The sequence below is a fragment of the Cryptomeria japonica genome, chromosome 4, assembly GCF_030272615.1.
Source record: "Cryptomeria japonica chromosome 4, Sugi_1.0, whole genome shotgun sequence".
NCBI classification, from domain to species: Eukaryota; Viridiplantae; Streptophyta; class Pinopsida; order Cupressales; family Cupressaceae; genus Cryptomeria; species Cryptomeria japonica.
This window is the reverse complement of record NC_081408.1, coordinates 237,124,276-237,149,506: the sequence shown is the minus strand read 5'-3', so window position 1 is coordinate 237,149,506 and position 25,231 is coordinate 237,124,276.

The following is a 25,231-nucleotide window of genomic DNA, read 5'->3' as shown; positions in this document are numbered from 1 at the left end:
GAAAATATTTTGAAAAACTCTAGTATACAAGAAGGATATGAATTTGATGATTTTGTAAGTAGAGAAGAAGATAAGCAAAAATAAACTCAAGTTGCTTGGACAATTGTATCAGAGACTCTGAGGTAGGTACAAAAGGATCACTCTGAGAAATAAATTATAGGTGACATACCCAAGATTTTATTACATGAAGCAAAGTTGTTGAAGAACAAGTTCTTATAAGTTTACTTTCCAAAACTATAATCTAAGATAGTTGAACAAGCTTGCAAAGATCAGAATTGGATGAAGCCTATGAAGAAAGATGTTCTCCATTTTGAAAGCTTGTGTTCCTTCTCTTGAAAAGTGAAAACTATTGCCTCTATGCTACAATGGAAGAGAAAAACAAAAGTTTGAAATAAAGACAACAATATGAGGTTCTAGACCTAGGAAACCTCCTACACTTTAAGCTTATAAAAGGTTGGGCAAGTGAACTCTTTTAGACTATTTTCTCACAAAAATATTTAAATGGTTTGCAGAAAACTAGTGTAAATTCCTGCAAATTTTCCTTACTGACCAATAAAACTAAAACATAAATGGAAAGTTGATTTTGTCTTTTGAATAGGATCACAAAATACACCCAAAGACTCAACAAATAAACCAGTGCCTTATCTGGGCAACATAGTCATCTATAAGAAACTGCAATCTAACAAGAGAAACTAATACACACATCACAAATTCTTGATCTATCAAACCTGAATATGCCTGACATATACAGAATCCCAATCTGCACTAGACTTCATCATCCAATCCACACCAAAAGTACTGATATCAATGATTTTGTTTCAAGTATATTTATATTTTCCTTCTTGAGAAAAAGAATAAAAACAACATCATTAGATGCCTAGAAAATCATTCAAATAAGCGATCCTTGATTACTTAAATTGAATAAACACCAGTACAATGACACAGAAAATATAAGTCTGAGTTTAAATTCTCTAGACTGTATATTTCATTCCTCTGTTAGAAGGTTACAAGTACTTCCTATTTGACTCACAAATTGCTAAGACAAAGGCCTGTATTAATTTTGCCAGAGTTTAGCTACAAAAATTGTGTCCCCTTTTTTAGGTAGCCTTGGCATCCCTTTATATAAAATTAGGATGCAACATTCTTCAGACCACCTTGAAGAAAATCTTACCCTAACATTCATTTAATGCAAAAGTTCTATTGCAGTTGACTGAAAGATCTAACATTCCTTTTGGGATGCGTGCCTCATTAATTCACTGGGCATTCACATGGACAATGGCCAAAAGGGGAGGTCCTATTACCCAAAATTGGTTGCAACAATCGACAGCTTCATAATGTCGGTGGATCATCTTGTACCAAAGCATTGATGAGTTCTTATCACAAAGCAGTGCAGTGCACCATCATGTTCTTTGCATATCTCCTTGTAGATCTCCTGGGTACCTCTCACCAACCCACTTTCATCTTGAAGCAATATCTCATGGGAGTTGCACATCTCTACCATCATTTCTTTTGAATATTTAAATTTCTTTGGTGCCAATGGATCAGGAGGCCTTTTCTCTAAGCATTTTTCCTTTACTCGCCAAGTCGCAACTATTAGCCATCGAGCAACTTTTTGTTGTGACCTGGCAACATGGTTGATTTGCTCAACTTGCCCAGACCTTATCTCATCTCTATCACTTTCTTTTCTGGAAGGCCTGACATGTGGCATCCCCTGATTAGCTCCGGGGCCCCAGTCCTGCCACCTCAACACAGCCTAGACTCATGACCAAAATGAAACCATAACTATCCGATCAACTTTGATATGTTCTCTTAGTGGGCCCCAACACTTGGTTGCCAAGCCATGATGAATAAACATCGCACGTCTTTCGATCATGGTATAGCGACCACTGTTCAATCAGCTCAGCTGACCATTGGATCTTTCTCAACTTGCTCGATCCTTATCTCTTTCTGAGTTTCTTTCTCTTATGCTATGGTGTCACCATGTGGCACCCTTTGATTAGCTCCAGAGTTCACAATGGGATGCCACCTGTCGTGAGGGTATTCATTCTAGGCTCTCCACTCTAACACCTTAACACAACCCCCACTAACTACTGAAATGAACCACCTGCCTTAACCGCTTGCATTAACTGTCGGCCATGGTTCACCACTGGAATGGAGACCTTCTTTATCATGGGGTCGCGAGCGATATGCCAACTAGCATTTTCTCATCATGACCTAGCGACCATCATTGGATCATCTTTGATCTACTCGCTCACGAGGTCTCTAGTCTTTTGGGTGTTAGCATTTTTTTCTAGTGAGCTGGAGACTAGGTTTAGGTCATGAGGTCTCAAATTAGTCTTTGTTGCTCACCCCTTCTTTCAAGCCCACCATGTGTCAGCCTCTAGTTTACCTTTGGATCCAACTCGGTGCCACCTTAACCACCATGTCACTTTAGGCCAGACCCTCCACTGGACCTGGACCCGCCTTGTCGCCTAGTCGTGATGGATACTCTAACGAGCTGCTTCCCATCGTGACCTAGCAACCATCGTTCAATGAACTGTGATCACCGTTGGATCCGCCTTGACTTGCCTGCTGGTTATTTTGCATTTTCACTAAAAAATTTGGTTGCCTTGGGATGCATGCATGCACGTGGGGTCCATTGGGTTGCTGAGCTAGCTTCTTGTCAAAATCCCTTAAGCCTTGATACTATGAATGTGTGTGGCTTTACATTTAAATGCTAAAATGTTCCTCCCCACCACCAATGTGGGATAAATGGTTTACGCCTGGCCCTTTGCTTGAAAACCCTTTGGGTTCTTTCCTCTATCATGTGACTCTTGCCATTTGTTTTTGCCTGAAGGTTTTTGAGCCTCTTCAAGAACCACGCAGGGGCACTGGCAATACACCAAACAATTGCATTTACTTGGAATTTTTGTGTGAGGGGAGGATACAAACTGGGTTTTCTTTTGTCCTTCCTTGAAATGAATCCTTATTGGTCTGACCCATTAGGTAGTCCTTTGATAGAAGATGCAAAAATTAGAAATGGGCCTCCCAAATTCATCAAAATTTTATAGGTCCCAATAGTGGCTCTGACTGGGGATGGTTGGATGCAAGACCAACACAAGAATTTAGCAAAACTTTGGAACGCAAACCACTCAGGAACAAATGACCTCTCCTAAATTCCAAACAGGGGCTCCTTATTGAAAAACACACAATTGAAAGCAAATATATATAGCCTACAACTGTTGTGCATGGACTGAAATAGATCAAGAGAAGTAATATTTTAGGAATTGTCCATGCACTAGAAATTCCTGTACTTTTCCATTCATTCTTCACAAGAAGTATGAATCCTTTCCATTGATATTACAAATAATTAAAGGGCCTATCCACAATGATTCAAATTTCTTATGCTTGCCTTTGTCTTGGTCTTTTGCATCCCACTGCAACACCATATCATCAATCTGAAACTTTCTTGCACTAGTCCTTTTGTCAGAAAGGTATTTCGATTGTAATTGAAGTTTCATGTTCCTTTTATGGGTTGTAGTCCTCATTTCCTCCATCTCTACCAACTGAATCATTCTTTCTTCCATGGGTTCGAACATTTCAAGTTCTTCAATCTACAAAAATTGGTAAACTAGAAGGAAATTGTTCACAGGTAACCTAGCCTTCACTCCATAAACTAGCTCAAAAGGGGATGTACCAATGACCTTTTTTATAGTCACCCTGTCAGCCCATAAAGCTAATCTGAGTTTTTGATCCCATGACCTTTTATTTTCCTCTAGGATCTTCTTGATGATGTCGAGGAGGCTTTTATTGCTCAATTTTACTTGGCCATTTCCCTGTGGGTGGTAAGGTGAAGAGTATGACATAATAATTCCATAATTGGCACAAAATTATGCAAAATCCTTAGATCTGAAGCACATAGCATTGTCCATGACTATTTTAGTTGGCACACCAAACTTTGTCACTATATTATCTATCAGAAAAATTAATGACTACCTTACTAGTGGCCTATTTAGTAGGTATGGCTTCAATCCACTTGGTGAAATAATCTGTAGCCACCAGGATCCACCTATGACTCCTGCTTGATTTTTCTATTATTTCTCCAATAAAATCAATGCCCCATTGAACAAAAGGGGATTAAACTATAATAGAATTCAAAGGCAAAGCACCAACATACCTTAATTTAGAAGAGAACCTTTGACAAGGATCACATATTTAAACATATTTATGAGCATCTTTGAACAAAGTTGGCCAATAATACCCTCCTCGGATTATCCTACAAGCAGTAGTCTTGGCTGAATAGTGGCCTCCACACACCCCACTATGCATCTCTTTCAGAACCCTCTCAACTTGGAATTCATCCAAGCAAGGTAGTAACATCCCATCACTATTCCTCCGATACAAGTCTCCCTTAATAAGAACATATTTCTACGACTTTAACTTCAATGTTCTCATCTGGTTGTGTGTCATACCTTCTAGGCATGAAGCATTCTACAAGAAATTTACCACATTTGAATACCATGGCTACCTCTCAATACTAGTGACTAGAACTTCCTCAGTTTCAACATTATTAACACCAACAGTAACCAGATTTGATTCAACCATCAATTTAGCAAGGCCTAATCCTCTTACCAGTTTTGTGATTTTGATCTCAAGATCAAATTCTTGTATTCTTCTTATCCATCTGCATCTCTTTCTAGTTACTTCAGACTGGGACAGGGTATCCTTGATAGATGCATGTAGTACATAGGCTACAATTTGGGCATTTACCAGATAAGGACAAAATACTTTAATAACCTTGACTAGAGCATACACCTGTTTTTCCATGATTTCATATGTCAACTCAGTAGCTTGTAAAGATTTTCTATAGAAAGCAATCAGATTCTCATATCCTTCATCATCCTTCTGTAGTATAACTGTGGCTACTGTGTAATAAGAAGTAAAAGAAAATAATGAGAAAGGCTTACCATAATTAGGTGATTTTAGCACCGGTGCTTCCTGAATAGCCTTCTTGATTTTGTCAAAAGCCTATGTAGCTTCTTCATCCCAAGAAAACTTTGCATCTTTTTTATGTAATTTAACAATAAGCTTAATGATTTCAGAAAATTTAGCTATAAATCTTCCAACAAAATTCACCTTTCCCAAGAAAGACTGAATCTCTTTAACATTCTTTGGCCGAGGTACATTATTTATAGCTTCAATCCTTTCAGGGTCTATTCTAATCCCTTCCTTGGAGACAATTGTTGGAAAATGCACACTCCAATGAGAAATTGTAGGTGATTGAAGGTATTGTCATTGATGAAAACCTTACAATCCTATGGCACCGACAGGCACCAGGACAGGCACAGACACCAGCATTGACATACAGTTTACTGGCAGAGGCAAAGATGAACACCGACACCCTGGCCAATAGGATTTTGGGTATTATATTTTGTATTTAATTGTAAAATATTTTTGTAAGCCGACAAGGTGAATTGTAATAGGACTCATATAAGTATGAGATATTGTAAGATCATTTATGTAATGGAATGTAATAGGGAGATGCGAACATGTGAATATTAATGTAGATTTTGGAATAAGGGTTATGGAAGTTGTATGAGCTTAAACCGGTACTGAACTTGGCATAGCAGATGCTGAACTGAAGCAATACACGATATTGGATTTGCATAATCCATTTTTGTAAGTCAATGAGACTTCTCTTTTGTAATTAAGCAGTGAGCTTTAGGCAGTTGGCCTTCCTGCATGTGCAGGCCCCTACTGTAAGTAATATTAATTTATTGGCTAGTGAGTGAATATTGTGGGTCACAAATCCCACTGAGGTTTTTCCCACACCAGGTTTCCTCATTAAAAATATTGTGTTATGGTGTGCTTTCTATGTTGTGGTTACTAATCTTATTTACTACATTATTTCTATTTTACCGGTACACTATTTTGGAATGCAATTTGTTTAATAAGATTAGAAAATCTATTAACCGGCAAGATACTAATTCACACCCCCCTCTTAGTATCTTTGGAAATCCTAACAATTGGTATTAGAGCCCGGTCCTCTATTTTCAAAAGCCTAATAGCTTGAGGAAGATTCTGACACTGGTACAGATGGAAAACCTGAGAAAGGAACTAGAAACAACTCTTGCAGATTATGATGCAGAAAAATTAAAAAATATGAAACTTGAAGATGATCTAAAGGCTCCATAGGAAATAATTCAAGGACTTCAAGAAAATCTCACTATTGCTAGGAACAAAAGAAGAGAACTTCATGAGAAGATACAGAGTGATGATGATGAAAAAGAAAATCTTAATGATCTTGTAAGAAAGATGAAGCAACAAAACATGACCTTGAGGAATGAGATGCAAGATATGACTATGAGGTTTTGTAAAGACATTGAAGACCGAAAGAAGAGTAAAGATGAATTGGCTAGGAGAATCAATGATGCTAGAAATGAAAATCTAAGACTCGGTCATAAAAATGATACGTTGAAAATAGATATAATTCACTTGGAGCATGATAAAACTAAACTCATGAGACTAAAAGATTTCTTAGAAAATGAGCTGGCTACTGCAAATCAAGACAAGGATAAATTCAAGAAAATCTCAGAAGAACTTGATGACATGCTGAAAAATCACAAACCTAATGGAGATACTAATGGTCTTAGCTTTGAAGTTGGTGAAAGCTTCAGTACTGCAAACAATCATGATCACAATCACAAACCGATAAGACAACCTAATGCCTACAAATTTAATGGGAAATTCTTTAATTATAAAAATTATGGTCATAGAGAAAATCAGTGTAGATTTAGAAACTATTAGAACACTAATGCACCCATCGGTCAATGTTCTAAATACAACAAAATTGGTCATAATTCAAAAAACTGCAAAATGAATGTAAGATGTTATGTTTGTGAAAGATTTGGACATTTATCTAATCAATACAGAACACATCGGCATAGGATATGGAAAAGCTATCCAGAAAAATAATGTGACTTGTTATGCTTGTAACAAGATTGGACATATTGCAAAATTTTGTAGAAGGCATCACCGGCAAATAACAAAGGACCCAGTTCGAAAGATAAAGAAAAGGTTAAAGAGGTAAAGCAAGAATTTTCAAAACAATGGATTAGAAAGTCAGATATGAATGTTAATGAAGCTATTCCTTCATCGATAGAATAGAGTATCACTCCACCGACATGAGACTCTTCATCTAATTGAAAAGAAATCCTTTTGGGGGTATGGCAACAAATTGAAAAACATGCTAGTTTACCCTCGGTTGATGGTGAGAAGTTGAAATACTTAATTACCGGTAGATGTGTTAAGTTTCACTTAACCGATAGACATTTAATGTGGTAGTTGAAGGAAATGACATTATAAAGCAAGTGTTTTTCACTCTTTTTCACTCACCGAGCATTCAAATTTCCTTAGAGCATGAAAAACCCGAGCGAAGGCATCCACAACGAGAAGTGAAGCAAATCATTCAAGCATTCAAAGCTAAAGGTAGATTAAGGTATTTATACAATGGCTTCCTCCTCTGCACCTGAATTCATTGCAAACCCTACAGTAATTAAAGTAATTAAACAACCTAGGCCCTATTTAAAATCATTCCCAAAGTTGGGAAGAAGGATGATAACCTAGGAGCATTTTCTAAAATACCTAATGGAGTTGCATATGTTGAGGATCCTAGAATTTACATACATTGTCATATTGAAGAACTAGGTGCTGAAGAGATTATGAACATGTATAGGACAATAATATGTGATGAAAATGGTAATATAAAACTAGAACACAAGATAATTGAAACCCTAGGTTTTGTAGAGATACTTAGCATTCCTTATTTTCCCAATGAGGTTATAAGGATTGTATTGAGCAGAGTTCATGTAGAGTTATTTTGGTTAGATTCCATTCATAAGATAACAAAAGAAGTAGTTAGGCCAGTGATAGGCTTACCTTCCACTAGTAGCAAGCCTGACAAGACTAAAAAGGTTCCAAACGACACTGTAATGACCCTAACTGGTGCAACCTATGATAAGAGATCCTTGAGAGTCAATGATGTAAAGGATATCAATGTAAGATTCATTAGCATGATTCTTGGATACAAAGCTACACATGCCAACAGATTAAACTCTGTTTCTAGTTTATGTATCAAGAGTGGTTATGACTTAGCAAACAGTAATTCAAAGATTGACATATGTGAATGGTTAAAAGATGAGCTAATAGACAATCTGAAGAAACTTAAGGGTGACAAGAAAGGCACATTCAGATTTGGCAACCTACTTGTATGTTTATTGTTGTATATCACCAAGGAAGTTCCTGGTATCGGTAGAAAGGATTTTGGATTTGACATTCCTGTAGAAAAAAAACTTATGGATATTCTTAATAACATGGGAGATGACAGAGGGAAGAACATAATTGAACATTTTTCAGGCACTGAAGGCTAGAATGAAAATTAGGGAAAGGTTATCTCAATCCATAGTTGATAAATATGAAAAAGAGATATGTTTTGTAATAAAGAAGGATGAAATCTAGATGGAGGTAGTGGTTCCGAGGACAATTTGGTTTACAAAGATGGGTTATGAGGTTCATGAGAACATAATAGAAACTTATGCAAAAGCCCTTCTAGAAGCCCCTAGAGAACCAACAGAAGAAATATTTGGTAGTGCTGAAACTATTAAAAGCAAAGTTCAATCAAAAAAATGAATAAAGAAAAGAGAACAAACAATTAGAAAGTCAACAAGACAAGCAAAAGAAATCAAGGAAGACATATTGAATATGACTGGTATCAAGGAGAGCAACTTGGAAGGATTACAACCGGAAACACATCTTTCACCGGTTACTACCTCCTCTATCAGTGAAATACTGATTGAATTCAAAAGGGTAGTAAGAAAAAGAAAACTCTCACCGGTACCCTTACCTGCTCCTAAGAGAATAAGAAAGAAACAATAGGCAGTAAGGCCTCCAACAAAGAAAATAATACCTAGGAAGAAAAAGGAAAAACAAGTTATCCCCCCACTTGATAATCTTTTGAATGAAATAACTGAAGATGGTAATTTTTCAAATATTATCAAATTGTATAACACTTTTAGCAATGAAGAAAAGGAAATAATAGAAAACCGTGTTATCTTACACTTAGATATTTATAAGAAATTTTTGATAGAAGTTGTAGATGATCTACCTAGTGACCTGTACAGAAGGTTAGATGCAAAAATGTTAGCAATTGTGGAACAGGACAAGAAGATTAAGGTATAAGAACTACTTGCAGTTCACCCTGTAAAATCAGCAAAAGAAATTGATGAACTAATAAGTGAAGCAAACAAGATTGTATTTTCCTCCGGTCACCGATAGAAAACATTGCAGTTGAGACAAATGTTGAGATTGGGATTGAAACACATACTGAAAAATCAACTAATCCCCTAGATACTAGAAGGACAGATACCATTGATGTACACACTGAAAAACCTACTGAGCAACCAGCTACTAACAAATCTGTTGAGATACTAGCAGTAGATAGTTTAGAGGTACATACAAAGAAATCAGTAGAAAACACTGAGACAGAATCAGAGAAACTGGTAATGCATAGCACAAAGAAACCGACAGAGGTACATTCTGAGAAAACTGATGAGGAAAAGGTTCAGACTAAGACAATTCCACCGACAATAGCTGAGAAACCCAAGCCTTTGCTAGTAGAAATGCAGACTCAAACTGACCTACTAGAGGTCAACATAAGAAAAGAGGTTACTCACACTGACAGATTGCAGATCGTTAAGGCAGTTGGATAATCATCTGGTTCCTCCTTAACAAAATTCAAACCAACAAATGTAACAGAGGTATTATAAGACTCCATCAAGAAAATCACAAAGTGTAATGCACAGGCTTATCAGACTATTGATGACACCATTCCTTTATTGAAATTGATTACACCCAAGTATAATGTGGTAAATAAAGATTATTTGAGTCAACTAGACACATTGTCTAAGTACATCACTGGCAATCTTTTGACAGTTGAACAAATTAATGAGGAGACATTCACTGAGAAAATGAACAAGGAAAAAGAAAAATTCTTTGAAGAAACAATAAAGAAGTGTATGGAACACATTGACACCCTTCTACCAACACTAAACAAGACTTTAATGAAATTTAAGGAGTTGTACAGAGACATCTGCAAGATCGATCTTCTGACAGTGGATATCAACAAGGAAATTAGCATAGGACAAAAGGAAATAAATGATATAGCTGACAATCTCATTGGTTCATCAGAACCCATATCAGTTATAGAGCAAGAGATAGCAATCTTTGAGGAAAAACTTGAAAAATTGGAAATGGAGAAGGAAAGAATAAAATACAAGGCTAAGGAACTCAAATACAAACTTGGTCTAAAATTAGACATCCTCATCTCTTTGAGAAAAGAGATTTCTAAGGCTCTTGTGATAGTTTTGATACTAAATGTAAGTACAGATCCAATAGCCAACAAGATGAGAAGGGGGGGTGAACCATACAAACTTAATCTTCCATAAAAACATCAGATTCAACCTTGGTAACATATACTTTAGTAATGTAACCAAAACTATTAAACATGCATATAAACATCATAAACCTCATAACACCAGATTTAACATGGAAATCCAAATAGAGAAAAACCACTATGAGATTTTGGACCCACTAAGAAATATACTCTTCTAGAGTATGCTCGGTTAAAAGCAAATCCTGTTAAAGATTACAAACACATTGCTAGATGTGACCCGGTTAAGGGATTTCCCTCAAATCTGTTAGGATCTTCACCTTGTTAGAAGTGACCTTGTTAAAGGATTTCAAGCACTCAATCAGAATGTCACCTTGCTAGAGGGTTTTACAAATAAGACTGCTAAGTCCACTCGGTTAAGAGATTTTCTGTCACTTTCACAAAATAACAGTAATAAAAATCTACCTGCAACTTCACATCTAAAATGCTAAAGTAGATTCTTATTTGTTCAATGCAATCTAGACATAGAACTAATCTTGTCCATCTGCTAGGCCTCTATACTCTGTTATTCAAATATGTCTTCAAGCTTCTGTACTCGATAATCACTATGTAGCATCCCTATGCATACACTTGCCCGCATGCATTGTTTATCAACAGTTCCCTATTTATAAACAATTAGCTAACCACTTAATCTCTTTGATCACATTTCCCATGATCAATCATAACCATCAGATCTTCAAAGTTGACCAGGTTATATGCATCTTTCGATCTGAAAATGTTTTACCCTGCCTTGGAACTTGCATATATTTCTTGGAACTTGTGCTAGGGTATTGTGGTTCAATCTGCACTGTATATCTTCATGCCCACTTTCCTTTGCCATAGATTCATTAACAAACTTTATTTATGCCATACCAATCATTTAATCAGTTCCAGCTCATCAGCTTCTTTCATTAAATAATGCATGTAACCATTTAATGCATCCTGTTACAGCTCAGTTACAACTCGGTGACAACTTGGTAAATACTAAAATTTACTCGGTAGACATTCCACCTTCATTAACTGATAGTGATAACCTTAGGGTTTACCGACTAGGTTCTTTGCTTGGTAACATAGTATAGTATTAACCTTACAATTTACAACATATGTTTGATGTTAAAACAATCTAAACATCATGGTCTCATCATTGTCTAACTCAGTAATAGTTTCCCATTGAATACCTTATTCATCATATTCTTTCTGTGTCTTTTACCAACATCTTTATACTCTTCAAATCATACTTCTCAAGATATGGCAACATCATATTGAATTAGAATATCAATTTTTTGACATCAATGACAAAATAATAATATTAAGACAGTAAACATCCTTAATCAGTTATATCCATAATCATCAACAACCTTCTCAATATCCTTATTGAAATGTCAACAATCTCCCATTGTCTGTTATAATGCTAGATTGCCAACAATCTCCCCCTTTGGCATTGATGGCAAAACCAATTGATTTGACCTTAAAAGATTCGGATTGTTGTGATTCTGAAATGCTAAAATGCACTCCCCCATACATTAGACTTCTCCTCTTTTCTCAGTCTTCTTTCCAAACTTCAGTCTTCTCCCCCTTATATTACTCTTCTCCCCCTTTGACAACAATGCCAAAAGTTAAAGAACTATAACATAATTTCTTCCTGTATGAACTGAATTCCTACTGTAATGTGTCAATTCAGTCTCAGTCAGAGCATTTTATCTTCAATTCTTGTTCCCTGTATTGTTTCATGTAATATTTCCTGGACACCTTTAGAAAACATCCTAAAGTGTGTAATGCAGCATCAACTCCTAAAAGATATTCGATAGAGTCATCGGATTGATGCTTTCACCGAACTCGGTGAGTGAGTAGAAGATAGGGGTAGGACCCCTAACTTACTTCTGAGATATTCAAAAGTGTCCCTTGGTAGTGGTTTGGTGAAGATATCTACTATTTGTTCCTTTGTGCTAACATATTCCAACACCACTTTCTTCTCTTGAGCTTCTTCTCTAAGATAATGATATTTGATAGAGATGTGCTTTGTCTTAGAGTGCATAACAAGATTTTTTGAAATGTTAATGGCACTAGTATTATTACAATGGCTCGGTAACTTTCTCATTTATACCTTGCAACAGTTGTTTGATCCATGCAATGTTGGTACAATTCAATGCTGCAGCAATGTATTAAGCTTCTGTTGTTGACTGTGAAACAAATCCTTGTTTCTTGCTAAGCCAACTCACTATTCTTTCTCCTAAAAAGAAAGCTCCTCCACTTGTGCTTTTTCTATCATCAATGTTGCCTGCCCAATCAGCATCAATATAAACTTTTAAATTAAAATCATTTCCTTTCTGATATACTAAGCCATAATCTTCAGTGCCTTTCAAGTATCTAACAATTCTTTTGATCACTGTCATGTGTGTTTCCTTAGGATCTGCAGAGAATCTTGCAACTATACCTACTACATGCGCTATGTCTGGTCTACTGTGAACAACATATTGTAGTTTTCCAATCATGGATTGGTAAAGTGTCTCATCAACAGATGTAGATTCATCATTCTTTGATAATTTATAGTTGGTAGTCATAGGAGTACTTACTGGTTTTGAGTCCTCCATTCCAAATTTCTTCAAGATTTCCTTTATGTACTTGGATTGAGTAATGAAAATCTCATTTTTTATTTGCAATATCCGTAAACCTATAAAATACTTTATCTCACTGATTAATGACATCTCAAATTCTTCACTCATTTCATTTCCAAAGTTCTTGCATAAAGAGTCATTTCCAAAAAATATAATATCATCAACAAATATGGCTGAGATCAGTATTCCATTTTCATCATTCTTCATGTACATATTGTTGTTCTCACTTGTCCTTATAAAACCAATCTTTATCAAATAAGAGTGCAATCTTTCATACCATGCTCTAGCTGGTTGTTTCAAACCATATAAAGCTTTGTTCAATTTACATACCTAATCTTTATTCTTGTCTTCAACAAATCCTTCAGGTTGTTCAATAAAAACTTCTTCTTCTAATATTCTCTTCAGAAATGATGATTTGACATCCATTTGATATACCTTGAAGTTTTTGAATGGAGCATATGCCAACAATGTTGTTACTCCTTCAAGTCTAGCAACAGGTGCAAAAGTTTCACCATAATCAATTCCTTCTTCTTGAGCATAACCTTTGCAAAATAGTCTTGCTTTGTTTCGAATGACCTCTCCCTTTTCATTTAGCTTATTTTTGAAAATCCACTTTGTACCGATTACATTTTTTTCTTTGGTCTTGGGATTAGTGTCCATTTGTCATTCTTCTTGATTTGATCAATCTCTTCTATCATAGCATTTATCCAATCTTCACTGTTAAATGCCTCTTTCACTATTTTTAGTTCAAATTCAGATATCAAACATGTGTTTTGTCTCAGTTTATTCCTTGTCATCATTGGATCATCCTTATCTCCTACAATCCGACTTGGTAAATGATGTCTTCTGACATACTGATAGTTATGATACTTAATGTAAGTACAGATCCAATAGCCAACAAGATGAGATGGGGGGATGAATCATACAAACTTAATCTTCCATAAAAATATCAGATTCAACCTTGGTAACATATACTTTAGTAATATAACCCAAAACTATTAAACATGCAAACTCAAAAGCATATAAACATCATAAACCTCATAACACCAGATTTAACGTGGAAACCCAAATAGGGAAAAACCACTATGGGATTTCAGACCCACTAAGAAATATACTCTTCTAGAGTATGCTCAGTTAAAAGCAAATCCTGTTAAAGATTACAAACACATTGCTAGATGTGACCTGGTTAAGGGATTTCCCTCAGATCTGTTAGGATCTTCACCTTGTTAGAAGTGACCTTGTTAAAGGATTTCAAACACTCAATCAGAATGTCACCTTGCTAGAGGGTTTTACAAATAAGACTGTTAAGTCCACTCGGTTAAGATATTTTCTGTCACTTTCACAAAATAATAGTAATACAAATCTATCTGCAACTTCACATCTAAAATGCTAAAGTAGATTCTTATTTGTTCAATACAATGTTGGCATATGCACACTCCAATGAGACATTGTATGTGATTGAAGGTTTTGTCAATGATGGCAACCTTGCAATCCTATGGCACTGGCAAGACATTATACGAGCAAAGCATTACACCGGCAAGATAGTGCACCAACATCAGCATATCACACTCTACACTGGCATTCAGGATACCGACACCGGCATAGAAGAAAAGAAGTATACCGACACAAAGGCCGACAGTATTTTTGTTATACAATATTTTGTTTATTATTGTAAGCCGACTTGGCAAATTGTAAAATGACTTTTATATATAAAGGAGATCATTGTAGACATTTGTATAAGTGTAGAAGAAGTATTAAGGAAAATATTAGGCAAATCTAATGTGTGAAATATAGGTCAAAGGGTATATGTAAAGAATAGAGCAGGAATCGGTACTGAATCTGGCATTGAAGATGCTATTGTAAAGCAGTACAATTTATTGGATTAATATAATCCTTATTTGTAAGTCAGTGTGACTTCCCTTTGAGCAGTGAGCTCTAGGCAGTTGGCCTTCCTGCATGTGGAGGCCCCTATTGTAAGTAATATTCTCTTATTGGCCAATGAGTGAATATTGTGGGTCACAAATCCCACTGAGGTTTTTCCCACACCGAGTTTCATCATTAACATCTTGTGTTATGGTGTACTTTTCATGTGGATGTTCTTGATTCTGTTTATTGCATTATTTCTTGCATACCAGTACACTGTTATATTATGTTCTGCATGTTTTAACTTAAGAAATTCTTATTACCAGTTAGATACTGATTCACTCCCCACTCTCAGTATCTATGGGACCCCTAACAATTGGTATCAGAGCTTGGTCCTCTATTTTCAGAAGCCTAACAGCTTGAGGAAGATCTTGACACCGGTAAAGATGGAAAATCTAATGAAGCAACTTGAAGGAGCTCTTACAGACTATGATGCAGAGAAATTGAAAAATATCAAATTAGAAGATGATTTAAGGGCAGCTCAGGATATCATTTAGGCACTTCAAGAAAATTTTACTTTTGCAAGAAATAAGAGAAGAGAACTTTGTGAAAAATTGCAAAATGAGAATGATGAAAAGGAATCACTTAATGATATAATAAGAAAGTTGAAACAAGAGATCATGACAACAAAAAATGAAATGCAGGATATGACTATGAGATTTTGCAAAGAGATTGAGGACAGGAAGAAGAATGAAGAAGAATTGACCAAAAGACTAAGTGATGCAGCAAATGAGAACACAAGACTTAGCTATGAAAATGAAATGTTGAAGATAGATCTGATGCATACTCAAAATGACTCAAATGAACTGATGAGACAAAAAGAAATCTTGAAAAGAGAACTGGAAACTGCAAATCAACACAAAGAAAAATTCAAGAAAAGCTCAGAGGGACTTGATACCTTGCTGAAGAATCAAAAACCTAAAGGTGACACTTCTGGAATTGGCTTTGAAGTTGGTGAAAGCTCTGGTACTGCAAATAATCAGGATCACAACAAACCGGTAAGACAACCTAATGCTTATAAATTCAATGGAAAATGCTTTAACTGTAATAAGTATGGTCATAGAGAAAATGAATGTAGATCTAGGAATTATCAGAATATCAACACACCCACCAGTCAATGTTCAAAATGCAACAAAGTTGATCACAACTCTGAAAACCGCAGAATGAATGTGAGATGTTATGTTTGTGGAAGATTTGGACATTTATCAAATCAATGCAGAAAACAAACCGGCATAGGTTATGGGAAAGCTATTTAGAAGAATAATGTAACTTGTTATGCATGTAACAAGATTGGGCATATTGCTAAATTTTGTAGAAGTAAAGGAACACTGGTAGACAACAAAAGTGCTAGCTTGAAAGGTAAAGAAAAAGTTGAAGAGGTTAAGCAAGAATTCTCAAAACAATGGATTAGAAAAGCTGATCTAAATATTGGGAATACTCCTCAACTGGTAGAACCAATCAATGCTTCACTAGTAGGACAGAGTGATGCCTCATCGGCAGGATAGAGCAGTGCTCCACCAGTAGGATGTTCTTCATCTAATTGAAGAAAATTTCCTTGAGGGTTGGGAAATCTATTGATACATGTGCTAATTATTCCCTCGGTTAGAGATAAGAAGTTGAAAATTATCTATTACTGGCAAACAATGTTAAGTGAATACTTAACCGACATGCAATTAACGTGGTAGATGACAAAAAGACATTATAAAAATAAGGTTTTGGCTCCATTTTATTTCACCGTGATTTCAAATTTTTAGAGAGCGTGAAGACTCCGAGCTAAGGCATTTCAAGAAAGAAGCAAGCACACTCCAAGCAATCATCCATCCAAGGTAGTAAAAGGTATTTAATCATGGCATCCACCTCTACAATTGAATACATAGCAAACCCTACTGTTGTTGAAGTAATAAAAATACCTAGGCCAGTATTTCAATTAGTTCCTGAGATAGCAATGAAGGATGATACCTTAGGTGCTTTTTCTCAAATTCCTAAGGGAGTTGTATATGCTGAAGACCCCAGAATGTACATCCACTGCAACATTGAAGAGTTAGGAGATGAGAAAATTAAAACCATGTATAAAACTATGATATGTGATAATACCGACAATGTTAAAGATGAACACAAGATCATTGAGACCCTAGGATTTACAGAGATCCTTAGCATTCCTAAATTTCCAAAGGATGTGATTAGGATAGTTTTAAGCAGGGTACATGGAGAATTTTTCTGGTTAGATGCAATCCATAAGATCACCAAGGAAGCTGTAAAAGCTATCACAGGGTTATCGACCACTGGTAACAGACCAGATGAAACCAAGAAGGTTCCCAATGACCTAGTTATAAACCTAACTGGTGCAACATTTGACAAGAGGTCTCTAAGTGTTAATGATGTAAAAGATATCAATGTGAGATTCATCAGTATGATATTAGGTTATAAAGCTACTCATGCTAATAGACTTAATTTAGTTTCAAGTTTATGCATTAAGAGTGCTTATGATATGGTAACAGATAATGCAAAAATTGACATATGTGAATGGTTAAAGGATGAATTAATTGACAACCTTGGAAAGATCAAGAAGGACAAGAAAGGAACTTTCAGATTTGGAAATCTGTTAGTATGCCTAATGCTACACATAACAAAATAGGTTCCCGGTATAGGTTACAAAGAACTTGGATATGACATACCGGTAGGAAAACAATTGACTGAACTATTCAATAACATGGGTGAAAACAAGGAAAACAATATTCATGACTTTTTCCAAGCATTAAAGACCAAAATGAAGAAAAGAGTAAGGTTATCTCAGAAAATAGTAGACAAATACAAAGATGATATATGCTTTGTCATTAAGAAACATGAAATATGGATGGAAGCGGTCATCCCAAGGACAATTTGGGTAACCGAGATGGGCTATGAAACAGATGATCACATAGTTGAAACATATGCTAAAGCACTTCTGAAAGCCCCCAATGAACCTAAGGAAGAAGTATTTGGTAGTGGTGAGACTATAGAAAGCCAAATACAATCAAAGAAAAGAGTAAAGAAGGTTGAGGCATTTGTAAGGAAAGGGTCCATACAAGAAAAAGCCATTAAGGAAGATGTATTGAAGAAAACCGGCATAACAGAGGATGAGTTGGCAGCTCCACAACCTGAAACTCACCTATCACCGGTAGGTACTTCTTCGGAAGGTGACATGCCAACAACTTTTAAAAGAGTTGTAAGAAAAAGAGATCCCTCACCGGCAACCACACCTTCACCTAGGAGGACAAGGAAAAAGCAATTGATGATTCCATACCAATTTTGAAGGTAATAGCTCCCAACTGTAATATAGATAACAAAGATTCTTTAGGACAACTGGATACATTGTGTAAATATATCTCAGAAAATATTGAGAAAATAAAGGAAGAGTCAGTGAAGGATAAGGTAGAAATTGAAAAACAAAAATTCTTTGCTAAGGAAATAAAGAAGTGTAATAGAGATTTTGACACACTTCTACCAGAACTATGTAATTTGTTGAAAGAATACAAAAATCTGTATAAAGATACCTGCAAAACAAAATTTTTGACTATAGATATTGACAAGAAAATGAGCAAGGCACAAGATGAGATAAATAAACTTACAAACAACTTTGTCAACTCAGTTGATACACTATCATTTTTTGAAGAGAAGATAGCAAATTTTGAGGAAGAACTACTCAAATTGGAAAGAGAGAAAGAAAGAATAATAAATAAAGCAAAACATTTGAGATCTAAAATAAGTCCAAGATTGGACTATTTAGCATCTTTGTGGAAGGAAATTTCTGAGGCATTAACACAGGGAAGCAAAACACTGGCAGAGCATTTGCAGCATCTCACCGGTACAGTGAAGAGAACTGAGACAACAATAAAGGATAGTAAGAAGTTTATGGATAGTATAAACTTGATTTTGGGAGATCTTTTTAAGATTATAACTACCCAGCTACAAGTTTGAAGTTATGGATAGATGAAACTACAAACTCTACTGACATCTTGACAACCTTTGTCATTGATGCCAAAGGGGGAGTAGTGGGATGAGAAAATTCAAAACACAGGAATCATATGCTCAGGGGGAGCTCTCACATTTTTGGTAACATTTTTGGACTACACATTTTTGGATACTTTTTGAAATTTCTCATGAGTGTTGCCATCAATGCCAAGGGGGGAGATTGTTGGCATATGCACACTCCAATGAGACATTGTATGTGATTGAAGGTTTTGTCATTAATGGAAACCTTGCAATCCTATGGCACCAACAAGATAGTACACCAGCATCAATAGATCACACTATACACCGGCACTCAAGATACCGGCACCAGCACAGAAGAAAAGAAGTATATTGGCACAAAGGCTGACAGGATTTTTGTTATACAATATTTTGTTTATTATTGTAAGCCGACTTGGCAAATTGTAAAATGACTCTTATATATAAAGTAGATCATTGTAGACATTTGTATAAGTGTAGTAGAAGCATTAAGGAAAATATTAGGCAGACCTAATGTGCGAAATATAGGTCAAAGGGTATATGTAAAGAACAGAGCAGGAACTGGTACTGAATTTGGCATTGTAGATGCTATTGTAAAGTAGTACAAGTTATTGGATTAGTATAATCCTTATTTGTAAGTTAGTGTAACTTCCCTTTGAGCAGTGAGCTCTAGGCAGTTGGCCTTCCTGCATGTGCAGGCCCCTATTGTAAGTAATATTCTCTTATTGGCCAGTGAGTGAATATTGTGGGTCACAAATCCCATCAAGATTTTTCTCACACCAAGTTTCCTTGTTAACATCTTGTGTTATGGTGTACTTTTCATGTGGATGTTCTTGATTCTATTTATTGCATTATTTCTTGCATACCGGTACACTGCTATATTATGTTCTGCATGTTTTAACTTAAGAAATTCTTATTACCGGTTAGATACTAATTCACCCCCCCCTCTCAGTATCTGTGGGACCCCTAACATACAATCTAGAAATAGAACTAATCTTGTCCATCTCCTGGGTTTCTACACTCTGTTATTCAAACAGGTCTTCAAGCTTCTATGCATGGTCTTCACTATGTAGCATCCCTATGCATACACTTGCCTGCATACATTGTTTATCAACAGTTCCCTATTTATAAACAATTAGCTAACCTCTTAATCTCCTTGATCATATTTCCCATGATCAATCATAGCCATCAAATCTTCAAACTTGTCTAGGTTCAATGCATCTTTCGATCTGAAAATGTTTTACCCTACCTAGGAACTTGCATTTATTTCTTGGAACTTGTGCCAGGGTATTGTGGTTCAATATGAACTGTAGATCTTCATGCCGACTTTTCTTTGCCATAGATTCATTAACAAACTTCATGCACATCATACCAATCATTTAATCAGTTCCATCTCATTAGCTTTCTTCATTAAATAATGCATGTAACCATATAATGCATTCTGTTATAGCTTGGTTACAACTCGGTAAATACTAAACTTCACTCGCTAGACATTTTGCCTTCATTAACCGATAGCAATAACCTTAGGGTTTATCAACTAGGTTCTTTGCTTGATAACATAGTATAGTATTAACCTTACAATTTACAACATATGTATGATGTTAAAACAATCTAAACATCATGATCTCATCATTGTCTAACTCGGTAATAGTTGCCCATTGAATACCTTATTCATCCCCTTATTCATCATATTCTTTCCTGTGTCTTTTACCGACATCTTTATACTCTTTAAATCATACTTCTTAAGATATGGCAATATCATACTGAATTAGAAAATCAATTTCTTGACATCAATGACAAAATAATAATATCAAGATAGTAAACATCCTTAAACAGTTATATCCATAATCATCAACAACCTTCTCAATATCCTTATTAAAATGTCAACAATCTTTCATTGTCTATTATAATGCTATATTGCCAACAATCTCCCCCTTTGGCATTGATGGCAAAACCAATTGATTTGACCTTAAAAGATTTAGATTGCTATGATTCTGAAATATTGAAATGCTCTCCCCCATAAATTAGACTTCTCCTCTTTTCTCAGTCTTCTTTCCAAACTTCAGTCTTCTTTCCTTTCTCATTTTTCTCTCCCTTTGACAACAATGCCAAAAAGTAAAGAACTAAAACATAATTTCTTCTTGTATGAAGTGATTTCCTGCTATTGTGTATCAATGCAGTCTTAGTCAGAGTATTTTGTCTTCAATTCTTGTTCCTTTTATTGTATCCCTATAATATTTCCTGTACACCTTTAGAAAACATCCTAAAGTGTGTAAATAAACATCAACTCCTAAAAGATATTTGATAGAGTCATCAGATTGATGCTTTCACCGAACTCGGTCAGTGAGTAGAAGATAGGGGCAGGACCCCTAACTTACTTCTGAGATATTCAAAAGTGTCCCTTGGTAGTGGTTTGGTGAAGATATCTACTATTTGTTCCTTTTTACTAACATATTCCAACACTACTTTCTTCTCTTGAGCTTCTTCTCTCAGATAATGATATTTGATAGAGATGTGCTTTGTCTTAGAGTGCATAACAAGATTCTTTGAAATGTTAATGGCACTAGTATTGTCACAGAATATAGTTACTAGCTCGGTAACTTAGTCATTTATACCTTCCAATAGTTGTTTGATCCATGCAATGTCGATACAATTCAATGCTACAGCAACGTATTCAGCTTCTATTGTTGACTGTGAAACACATCCTTATTTCTTGCTAAGCCAACTCACTAGTCTTTCTCCTAAAAAGAAAGCTCCTCCACTTGTGCTTTTTCTATCATCAACGTTGCTTGCCCAGTCAGCATCAGTATAAACTTTTAAATTAAAATCATTTCCTTTCTGATATACTAAGCCATAATCTTTAGTGCCTTTCAAGTATCTAAAAATTCTTTTGATCACTGTCATGTGTGTTTCCTTAGGATCTGCAGAGAATCTTGCAACTATACCTACTACATGTGCTATGTCTGCTCTACTATGAACAACATATTGTAGTTTTCCAATCATGGATCGGTAAAGTGTCTCATCAACAGATGCAGATTCATCATTCTTTGATAATTTACAGTTGGTAGTCATAGGAGTACTTACTGATTTTGAATCCTCCATTCCAAATTTCTTCAAGATTTCCTTTATGTACTTGGATTGAGTAATGAAAATCTCATTTTTTATTTGTAGTATCCATAAACCTATAAAATACTTTATCTCACCGATTAATGACATCTCAAATTCTTTGCTCATTTCATTTCCAAAGTTCTTGCATACAGAGTCATTTACACAAAATATAATATCATCAACAAATATGGCTGAGATCAATATTCCATTTTCATCATTCTTCATGTACATATTGTTGTTCTCACTTGTCCTTATAAAACCAATCTTAATCAAATAAGAGTACAATCTTTCATACCATGCTGTAGGTGCTTGTTTCAAACCATATAAAGCTTTGTTCAATTTACATACCTAATCTTTATTCTTGTCTTCAACAAATCCTTCAGGTTGTTCAATAAAAACTTCTTCTTCTAATATTCCATTTAGAAATGTAGATTTGACATCCATTTGATATACCTTGAAATATTTGAAAGCAGCATATGCCAACAATGTTCTTACTCCTTCAAGTCTAGCAACAGGTGCAAAAGTTTCACCATAATCAATTCCTTCTTCTTGAGCACAACCTTTGCAAACTAGTCTTGCTTTGTTTCGAATGACCTCTCCTTTTTCATTTAGCTTGTTTCTGAGAATCTACTTTGTACCAATTACATTTTTATCCTTTGGTCTTTGGATTAGTGTCCATGTGTCATTCTTCTTGATTTGATCAATCTCTTCTATCATAGCATTAATCCAATCTTCACTATTAAATGCCTCTTTCACTATTCTCAGTTCAAATTCAGATATTAGACATGTGTTCTATCTCAGTTTGTTCCTTGTCATCACTAGATCATCCTTATCTCCTATAATCTAACTTGGTGCATGATGTCTTCTGACATACTTGGCTAATACAGGCTCGGTAGGCTCTGTATGATCTTCTTCATCATTTGGTAACTAGATATTCTCTTCATTTTCTTCAACAGTCTTCTCCGTAAGACTTCTCAGTTGAACATAGACAAATTCATCATAGTCTTCTAGTTTCTTAGAATTTCCTTCATCATTTATTTCTGCAAATTCATCAATTTTCACATTTGCACTTTCTACTATTTTGTTAGATGATTTGATCAGACATTTAAATGCTCTGCTTCTAGAAGAATAACCTAGAAATGTTCCTTCTTCACTCTTCTGATCAAACTTGCCATTTCTATCATCTTTGTGAACATAGCATCTACTTCCAAAGATTTTAAAATAACTTAAATTAGGTTTCTTGTCATACCAGATTTCATATGGTGTCTTCAAAGTATCTTTCTTCAATTGTACTCAGTTTAGGGTGTAAACTACTGTGCTTATTGCTTCTCTCCAAAATGTTTGTGGCACCTTCTTTTCAATCATCAGTGTTCTAGCACAATCGACAATAGATCTGTTTCTTCTCTTGGCCATTCCATTATGTTGTGGAGTTCTCGGTGCAGAGACTTGTCTTTTAATACCATGATCATTGTAGAATAAGTTGAATTCATGAGATGTGAACTCTCCTCCTCTATCTGATCTAAGACATTTCAGTTTCCTTCCTGTTTCATTTTCAACTCTTACCTTGTACCATTTAAACATTTGAAAAGCTTCTGATTTTTCTTTTAAAAACATTACTGACATCATCCTTGAATAGTCATCCACAAATAATATGAAATATTTATCACCATAATAACTTTGAACTTTCATAAGACAACAAAGATCAGTGTGCACTAGATCTAAAATTCCCTTAGAAGTGTAAGACTTACTTGTAAAGCTTGTTCTTGTCATCTTACCCATCTGGCATCCTCGATACGTAGCATTCTCAGGTTTTTCAAGACTCGGTAGACCTCTTACTCGGTGCTTCTTGCTTATTTTTATTAGATTATCAAAATTTACATGACAAAACCTTTTATGCCATAACCAAGTATCATCTATCTTTACATACAAACACTTGTTAAGAGTTGAGTCAAGGTGAAATGTGTTACTTTTTGTTTGTGTCCCGGTAGCAGCTAACTTTCCATTCTTGTCATGAACTTTGACAATTCCTTTCTGATATTCTATTTGGTAACCTGTGTTGTTTACCTGTGTTGGTATTTTGGTATGGTTTTGTCATTGATGTAAACACCTACTTTGAAGATCCAGCAACATTCACCGGCAAGCAAGTAAACTATGCAAAAGTTACTAGTATATGGTTCACCGGTAGGATATATTGTTCATTGCTACCTGGAATGATATGGAAGACACTTGGTAATATTGAAGATATCATATGGACACTCTGTTTTGAAGAATTAATCATTGGTAAATTCATATTTGCATATTTTCTTTTACCGACAAATAGGTCCAGGTTATCTAGGGTTACACCAGCAGGTTTATCTTTTCCAGATCAGCATGGCACGCTATGGAGATGATTTATTATTGTTGTAAATGCATTAAGCCGACGTGTTTAATCGGTTATTGCATCGGATATTATATTTTTTGTAAAAATGTTTTTATTGTAATATATTGTAGAGCCGACCTACTAAAATTGGTCTTAGGGTATGGTATAAATGTAAGATCTTATTTGAAAGATCAAGTGTGGAATGCAAAAAAGAATTGAGTGAAGGTATATGCGAGATCAAGCAGGGATATACACGAAGACATCATTTGAAGGTGAAATTAGGTTTTTGTAAAAGCATATCAGCATTACACCGGTACTGAATCCAACATATGAAGATGTTATTTTGTGCAGTACATTCTTATTGGATTTAACCATCCAACTGTAGTCAGTGTGACTCCCATTTTATGATTGAGCAGTGAGCTCTAGGCTGTTGGCCTTTCTACATGTGTAGACCCCATTTATGTACACTTCCTATCTGTAGTAGTATCATCTGATTGTGGGTAAGGTTTCCCACCATGGTTTTTCCCCTTACAGGGTTTCTACGTACAAATATTGGTGTCATGTGTTGTGGATGACTTTATGTTTATGTTTCATGTATTAATCCCTACTGGTATAGCAATTTACTGTTAACACTATCTACCAACATACCTAACTAGTTTACTGGTATTAAGCATTAAGTTGGTTAATTAGTTTTTGGTTTGAATTTATTTGACAACTAATTCACCCCCCCCCCTCTCAGTTGTCTCTGGAACCTAACAATTGGTATCAGAGCTT